Genomic DNA, 8474 nt, shown 5'->3' with positions numbered 1-8474 from the left:
TTGGGGCAGTAGAAGAGAGGGAAGGCCAATGTTTGAAGCATTGAGAGTCTCTGAATTTTTTCTATTTATGGAACTGAAGTCAGTTCCAGCTGTTATATACAGTAATTGTTTTGTGGAAGACTGGTCATAGAGACTTCTTTCTTTGAAGCCTTTGTAGTATGAGACTGCCAGTGGAAAAATACAACTTTTCTAACTTTTCTATTCTAGTGTAATTGCCCATATTACACCATCAGAATATTGAATTGTTCAAATGTACTTCTTAGGGTAAGTTTTTAAAACATGAACTATTTTTGCTTGATTATTTTTAGTAGGGTGATAAAAGTTTTTGAAATCTTTACAGTATTATATCTACATTACCTATAGTGTCTAAATGCCTTCAAGATGCATTTGGATGTTTATCTTGCTGGGATCCTATGATCCCTGCTGACTTCCTGCCCCTGGGGTGGGGGGGACTTGATCCTCTGGAGTCCCGTCCAGCCCAAATATCTATGAAGTCTATAAACATATTAGTGTTAACCATGATCTCATATTTTAAAGTTCAAGTCTTTGGAGACCATTGTAATATTTTCCTAAGTGTTCATTTTGCTGGCATTTACATAAATGCTAGTGTTCAAAGGGATTAATAATTGTATTAGAACAGAGCAGTGTAACAGGAGCAAAAATTTATGTTCAGTATGATGCTGAAGAGTGCATATTGCACTTCACTATTTGAATCAAATGCAGAGTATGCTGTGCAAAAGTGAAACAAAAATGCTTGTTTAAAGTGTAATTGTGGAATGAAAATATGGCCTGGTATGTTTTCCTTATTAAAAGTTACCAAAATCACAGTGCTTCAGATGCAATAGAGTTGAGCATGGTACACATTTGCATATAGACAGTATTGTATTTAAGCTTCAATGCATTTTCACTGTGCCAGAAATATTTGCTAGACTGTTACAAGGTTGGATACGCTATTATCCTCAGCCTTTACATTTTAAGAGACCATATGCTGAAAATATCTTCCTAACTGGTTTCATTTCAGAAATGAAGGATCCATTTTGATGTTATAATGATATAAAGTAGTCCTGTTGATTCTAATCACCATTAACATACATGATTACCACATTAATTGGTTAATGCATTAATTTTTTTAATGTGTTAATGGTGCATGTGGTTTTGGAGCCCACATCTGGGCTCCACTCCACCACCTCCAGGCTGCCCAGCAGGGCAGTAGTGGCAGTACAGAAGTCTACAGGGCAGCCCAGGCACAGGCTCCAGGCTGCTGCAGCAGGAAGGCTGGTGGCGGGGACAGACATGGACACACTAGAAGCTACTGCCTGCACATGGCCAGGAATGCAGCCTGGTGGTGTATAGAGCAGCACCCAGCAGGTAAGTCTGTGGGGGGAGAAGGAAGGGGCAGATTGAAGTCCCCATGGTGAGGGAGGGAGTGAGAAGGGCAGCCCGGGGTGGAGGTTGAATGGGGCCCCAGGGGTGGAGTAGGTTGTGGGATGGAGCCACAGAAGGCTTGTGCAGGCATGCGCACTCCCCACCACTGCGCACACCCCTGGGGGAGACATAGGGAGTGTGGGCTGTGGGCTGGGGCTCTGTGCCCTGCTGCCTTTCCCCTCAGAGCTACATGCTGGCTGTGCCATGCGCCCCCTGGCTGCCCAGCACTGGGAGACAGAACATGGTGTCATGCTGCTCCTGGGACAAAAGCAGCAGGGCACAGAGCCCCAGGCCACAGTGGGCAGCCCACCTCTGCCCCATGCACATGTTCTCCCATGGCTTCCCCGGGGGTGCGCACAGTGATGGGGAGCCATGCCCTACCCCCTGCATGCCTGGATGAGCCTCCCGCAACTCTGTTTCATGATCTACCCCAGCACCTGTCCCACTCCCTCCCTTACCATGGGGGACCTTGATCTGCCCCCTCCACAGACTTATCTGCTGGGCACTGCTCTACATGCAACCAGGTTGCATTCCTGTAGGGTTACCATATTTCCAGTTTCAAAAAAGAGCACACGGGGGGCGGGGGATATTAGGACTGTGTGAAACAGCACCATTTCGTTTCAACTTCTGTTTTGATGGGACAGTGTTTCATTTTGAAACCTCTGTTCTGTTTCATTTCATTGAAACTGTTTTGCTGTTTCGACACTGTTTTGATGTTTCGCCCATAGGCTATAATGGGGAACCACAAAACTGCCTATAACTGTCAGTTCATGCCTGATTTGGATGGAACTTGCAGGGACGGTAGCTCCTTCTGAGGCCGTGAAGCCTGCTGAGTTTCAAAGACGTAGATGCAGGGGTTTCTGGGAAACTGCACCTTGCGCTGCTGACAAGCACAATTCGTGACATAGGTGACAGAAAGCAGGCCAGTTCAAACAATTGTTGCCTTTTTTGCAGTTTTCCATCCCTCCTTCAGAACACTGGAATTGGAAGGGACCTCAGGGAAGGACCACAGTCACTGGCCAACTACAGTCACTATGAGAACAGTCCTTCCCCCCCTCTTCCCCCTCCCTCTCCTTACTTTTTGCTTCCCTGCAGGCAAGCCCTGCTTGAATTTCAGAACTTTTTGAAATGTTTTGACTGCCCTGCTTTTGTTTCAAGGCTGTTTCAAAGCCCTTCGTTTCATTTTGATCTTGCTGTTTTGAGCTGAAAACAAGTTGAAGCAGCATCAAAATGAAACAGCCAGCAAAATTTTGCACAGCCCTAGGTAATATGGGGGGGGGGGGCAGTGGTATGCCTATGCCCTGCCCCTTGCTCCCAAGCCACAGAACCTCCCCCTCCCAGCCCTACTGCTGCCCCTCACTCCTGACCCACAGTAAACTACATCCTGCCAGGACATGTAGGGACCCCTTCCTTCCCGAGCTCCAAACCCCACACACGCACACCTACACCACACAAAGTACCTGCGTATTTTTGAGTGTTTCGCTGCGTGGTTAAAATCACAATTTTACACAGCACAAGGGACACAACAGTGGGAGTCTATTACACACCTCCCACCCAAAGTCAAGAGTTTGACAAGGAGTTTCCCTGGGAACTGACTGAGGCCACATGCTCCAGGACCATGGTTGTCATGGGTGACTTCAGTTACCCAGACATCTCGTGGGAGGATCACTCAGCAAAATCCAAGCGGACCCAAAGCTTCCTGTCGTGCATGGATGACCTCTACCTGACTCAAGAAGTCTACAGCTCAACGAGAGGTAAAGCGCTGCTCAACCTGGTACTGGCTACTGGGAGTGACCTAATCGGTGACTTAGTGATTCATGGGAAGCTGGGTGACAGCGACCACAAGCTGATCACCTTCACTATCTGCCGTAAAGCTGGTAAGTCAGTCAGCAGCACTGAAGTCCTGGACTTCAGGAAAGCTAACTTTGACAAGCTCAGGAGGCTCATCAGTGAGGTCCTAAGGAACCATGACCCCAGGGGGAGGGGAGTACAGGAAGAGTGGTTGCTCCTTAAGGGAGCAATCCTCAATGCACAAGCTAAGTCTTTTCCATCTCGGAGGAAAGGCAGCAAGACGGCACAGCAGCCCCCCTGGCTCTCCAGGGACCTAGCGGACCTCCTGCGGCTAAAAAGAAAGGCCTACAAAGGATGGAGGATGGGATTTACCTCCAAGGAGGAATATTCTGCACTGGTCCAGTCCTGCAGGGAGCAAACCAGGAAAGTCAAGGCTGCAACTGAACTCCAACTAGCTTCAAGCATCAAGGACAATAAAAAGTCCCTTTTCAGATATGTGGGGAGCCGGAGGAAAAGCAAGGGCAACATTGGACCCCTTCTGAACCAGGTGGGACAACTGACACCCAGGAAAAAGCCAACCTATTAAATGGGTACTTTGCATCGGTCTTTCATCAGTCCCATGGGACGCTTATGCCCACCACGGGCAGGGAGGTCTGGGTGAGGGAGATCCCCTGCCCTCCACTAATGCTGACCTTGTGAAGGAACACCTTGAGAAGCTGGATACCTTCAAGTCAGCCGGCCCTGACAGTCTACAGCCCAGGGTGCTCAAGGAGCTGGAGAGCATCATAGCCCAGCCCCTGGCATGGATATTTGAAAACTTTTGGTGCTCTGATGTAGTGCCTGAAGACTGGAAGAAGGCCAATCTTCAAGAAAGGGATGTAAGTGGATCTGGCTAAATATAGGCCTATCAGCCTGACTTCTATCCCAGGGAAGATCTTAGAAAAGTTTATTAAGGAGGCCTTCCTTGATGGACTGGCCGATGCCAACATCCTGAGGGATGGCCAGCACGGGTTTGTTGCGGGTAGGTCTTGCTTGACCAGTCTCACTTCCTTCTACGACCAGGTGACCTATCACCTGGACAAGGGGGAAGAGATTGATGTCATATATCTTGAGTTCATAAAAGCCTTCGATCTGGTATCCCATGATCACTTCTTGGCAGAATTGGCCAGTTGTGGCCATGGGTCCACCATGATCCACTGGCTGGGAAATTGGCTCTGTGGTCAGACCCAGAGGGTAGCAATTGATGGAAGTCAATTGTTGTGGTGCCCTGTGACCAGTGGGGTCCCCCAAGTCTCTGTCCTTGGACCCATATTGTTCAACTTCTTCATTATTAATGTGGACATTGGAATCGGAAGCGGACTGGCCAAGTTCACCGATGACACCAAACTCTGGGGCAAAGCATCCACACCTGAAGACAGGCGGGCAATCTAGGCTGACCTGGACAGGCTCAGCAAACGGGCAGATGAGAACCTGATGGTGTTTAACACTGAAAAATGCAAGGTTCTCCAGCTTGGGAGGCAAAAGCTGCAGCACCCTTATAGGCTTGGCAGTGCTACGCTGGCTAGTACTATGGAAGGAAGAGACTTGGGGGTCATGATTGACCACAAGATGAACATGAGCCTTCAGCGTGATGCTGCTGCTAGTAAAGCAAGCAAAATGCTGGCTTGCATCCATAGATGCTTGTCAAGTAAATCCCAGGATGTCATTCTCCCGTTGTACTCGGCCTTGATGAGGCCACAGCTGGAGTATTGCATCCAGTTTTGGGCTCCACAATTCAAAAAGGATGTGGAGAAGAGAGAGTCCAGAGAAGAGCCACGCGTATGATCAGAGGTCAGGAAAACAGACCTTATGATGAGAGGCTGAGAGCCATGGGGCTCTTTAGTCTGGGAAAGCGTAGGCTCAGGGGTGATCTGATGGCCACCTATAAGTTTATCAGGAGAGACCACCAGGATCTGGGGGAACGTTTGTTCACCAGAGCGCCCCAAGGAATGACTAGGTCGAACGGTCATAAACTACTGCAAGACTGTTTCAGGCTGGACATAAGGAAGAATTTCTTTACTGTCTGAGTCCCCAAAGTCTGGAACAGCCTGCCGTCAGAGGTGGTTCAAGCACCTACACTGAACACCTTCAGGAGTAAATTGGATGCTTATCTTGCTGGGATCCTATGACCCTAGCTGACTTCCTGCTGTTCAGCCAGGGGGCTGGACTCAATGATCCTCCGAGGTCCCTTCCAGCCCTAATGTCTATGAAATCTATGAAATTAGTATATTCTGTGGTAGGCTATTTAGAGATTTTGGTCTGGCAAGAAATACTCTTGCAGAATCTACTTTTATCAAAATTAAGTTGTTTATTCAAAACTCATGCTGTTGTAACAAAGCCTCAGAATATATCTACTGATTTCTGATGCATTAATTTGCCATAAGTGCTTCTGCAGTTCTGAAAACTACAAAATAGAATACAGTAATCCTTAATGCTTTCAGAGGGCATTAAGTTTCCTGCTTACAGTTAATTTACACCACTATTTTGAAGGTTTCTTATAAAGAAAAAAAGATGGGCAGTGAGTTGGCATACAGATTCATTCAGGACAAATAATTTATTAAGATGCATATAATATACCTCAGTGAAAAATTGCTAATGAAAAATGGCATGATGTGTTTAATCTCCAGGTGGAATTTTGATCTGTGTGTTTGGTGTCTCATCTCAAAGAATACCACATAGCTAGATGTAGCAAAAACATTGAACTATCCTTTTAAGAATAAAGTTGACCCTGCCAGGGTTTGACCTTATAGTTCAGGAAATCGTGAGTGTTTCAGACCTGAGGTCTAAACTACCATGTTTACCTGAATACAGAACAAGGTGCCTCCCCTCCCCATCAGCATGGAAGGAAAACCCCTTGTCTTACACTCACATACAAAGAAACCACATTAAATACATTGTCTATCTTTAAACTACTGCTAAAAGCAGTATATGCTCTGTAACGGAAACCAACTGCGAAGCTGATTAAACACAGCCAACTGTGAGCGCGACTTATAAAATACATGGCCCCTATTGGGCAAACATGCTGGTAGGAAGCTATCTCAAGGTTAGGTTAGTGCAACCCACCTGAACAGGCTATATGGTAGTGTCCTTTAAGTGTAGCCCCCCTCGGCGGTCTTTTCAAGACCTGGTAAGAGCTAATTAGCACTTGGATCGTTTGTGGGAGGTATTTGGAGTTACACGCGAGCTGAGCCGTGGGGTCACCATGGCTTGAAATTCTGTAGAACCCAACCAAACGAACTGTGTGGTAAATCATGAGCCTTTTGGCTTTGGACTAATACCAGGCATGGTTTGTACTCTATATAAGGAGGTAACAAAGTACTACTTAAAAGTATGTTTATGCAGTACATGTGCTAAAACTTGGAGCAGTTTCAGAAAAGGCATCAGTTCATCTGTGCATTAATTCTAAATGGCATAAGTGTGTGGGTACTATTTGCAAATTGCTATAGCCATATTTATTTCAAGGTCAGCATTTTCAAATTTGCTCCTTACTTCCATATGCTCAGAGAACAGGGTCTGACGGTGGTGGTGGTGGGGAGGGACTGCAGAGGGGAGAAGTTGGGGGTGGGGGAGGCAGAAAGCAAAGGGCTGATCCCCTCCTCTCAATCTATTTTTCTGTGCTATAGCAGTAGAAGGGGGACAGATTCAAGGAAGGCCTTCAATAATTATGTTCTATACTTGAAAAATGTATATCAGATTTATTAAATTTTCCATGTATAGAATCTGCTTATGTGGGGGGAAGGGGGGAGTCATGTTATAATCAGGGTCATCTTGTATTCCAGTAATTACGATATTAACCCTTCCTTCCTGGCTAGAAATTGCTGCTGAAATACTCCTGTGCTTGGTTTAAGTACTTTTTCCGTAAAATATAATAAAAGTAACAGTTCTCATGTATCAGGGTGGACACAGTTTTCTCCTGAAGAAGTTAGTTAGTTTTAATCTTTGATTGTAAGGTTGCTTTCCAGACAAGTGTGCTGATCTTGTGGATTTATACCATCACAGTTGTGTACATTTATTAAATGAAAGCTCTATTTTAAATGAAATAGAGTTTGCTATTGAGGCAGGGAAATTGTTGATGTTAAGATTTAGAGAGATTTCTTTTACGGAAGTGCCTTCTATCCCGTGTTCCTAACCCTGCCAAGAGGGTACCTGCGAGAGTAGCAGGCTGCCTTGCTACTAATATAGTAATATTTTCAGGGAGCTAGTTTGTTCTCCACAGCAGAATCTGTTTGGGCTTAGTTGATAAGCCCTCAGTGGATCTTCATGTTATGAATGAGCTCCGTCATCAGAACTCCTCCTCCCTGCTCTTCTTCCAAACCTCCTACTTGTCAGGTAGCTTTTAAGTACTTACAAATGTGTATCCCAAAACTCAGTCCCAGTTTTTACTGTAGTAAGGGCTATCCCTAGCAGGGGTGTGAATTGGGGCAACTACCCCAGGCCCCATGCTTTGGGGTCCCCCTGTATAGCTGGGCGGAGTGGTGTGGTACAGTAACTCCATGCTACCACTGGCTTCACATCTGGCTGCTCGCCACCCCCACCCCCCCGCCAAATCCTCTCCGTTGCGTCCAGGGGCAGGGTGCCACACAAGCTGATTTGCTCCGGGCCCTGCACCCTGCCTCAGGTCATCTCTGACCTTAGCGATTCTTAACTTAGGTGCTGTGAGATCCTTTGCTGGGTGTCATGTTGTGACGTGTATTAAACACTAGGGCTATACAAAGCTTTGGTCACTGATTTCAATTTGGTGCAGATTTGCTGGCCTAATCTCTGAATCCGAATGGAATCGGGAGACCCTTTAATCTCTCTGAATCGAATTGGAACCCTCCAAATCAGTTCGGAGAGATTCAGTGATTTGGACGTAGATGCAGCTTTAAATGTTTTTTCTACATACCTCAGGGTACCAGGTGTCTCATGAACACTGAGATGGTGCCGCAGATGGAGCATCCCGTGGGAACTTGGGGTGGGGGGGGGAGGGGTCCCCAGCATGCTCAGTGGCAGACCAGAAGCACTTCTGGTCTACTTCTGGGTCCGCCACAGTGATGCATAAAGCGGTTCGTTTCTCTGGAGGCCCGCAAAAAAAAAAAAATCACAGACACACATACATTAGATGGCACAAAAGGTGTATTTGCAAATAGGGTCAGAGCAGAGTCAAGAACTCAGATTACTCCGAACCAACAAAGGAATTTTGCAGGGAATATTTATCTTCTCCCTCCTGGGCACGTGTG

The 8474-nt window shown here is 46.6% G+C and overlaps 1 protein-coding gene across 3 annotated transcripts in view; it reads left to right on the top strand.

Annotated features, from left to right (window-relative positions):
* The first annotated feature begins 207 nt into the window (after window positions 1-207).
* Window positions 208-8474, top strand: part of LOC109310903 (fibronectin type-III domain-containing protein 3a-like) — a 65899-nt gene continuing 57632 nt past the window's right edge. For all 3 annotated transcript variants that reach the window (XM_019536261.1, XM_019536262.1, XM_019536260.1), the window contains exon 1: window positions 208-264. The gene's annotated coding sequence lies outside the window, so the exon portion shown is untranslated. The remainder of the gene's footprint in view (window positions 265-8474) is intronic.

Source organism: Crocodylus porosus, unplaced genomic scaffold (assembly GCF_001723895.1).
Source record: "Crocodylus porosus isolate Cpor-Errol unplaced genomic scaffold, CroPor_comp1, whole genome shotgun sequence".
In the NCBI taxonomy this organism is placed as follows: domain Eukaryota; kingdom Metazoa; phylum Chordata; order Crocodylia; family Crocodylidae; genus Crocodylus; species Crocodylus porosus.
Note: the sequence above shows the minus strand (reverse complement) of the source record. Positions and strands in the feature narration are given on the sequence as shown.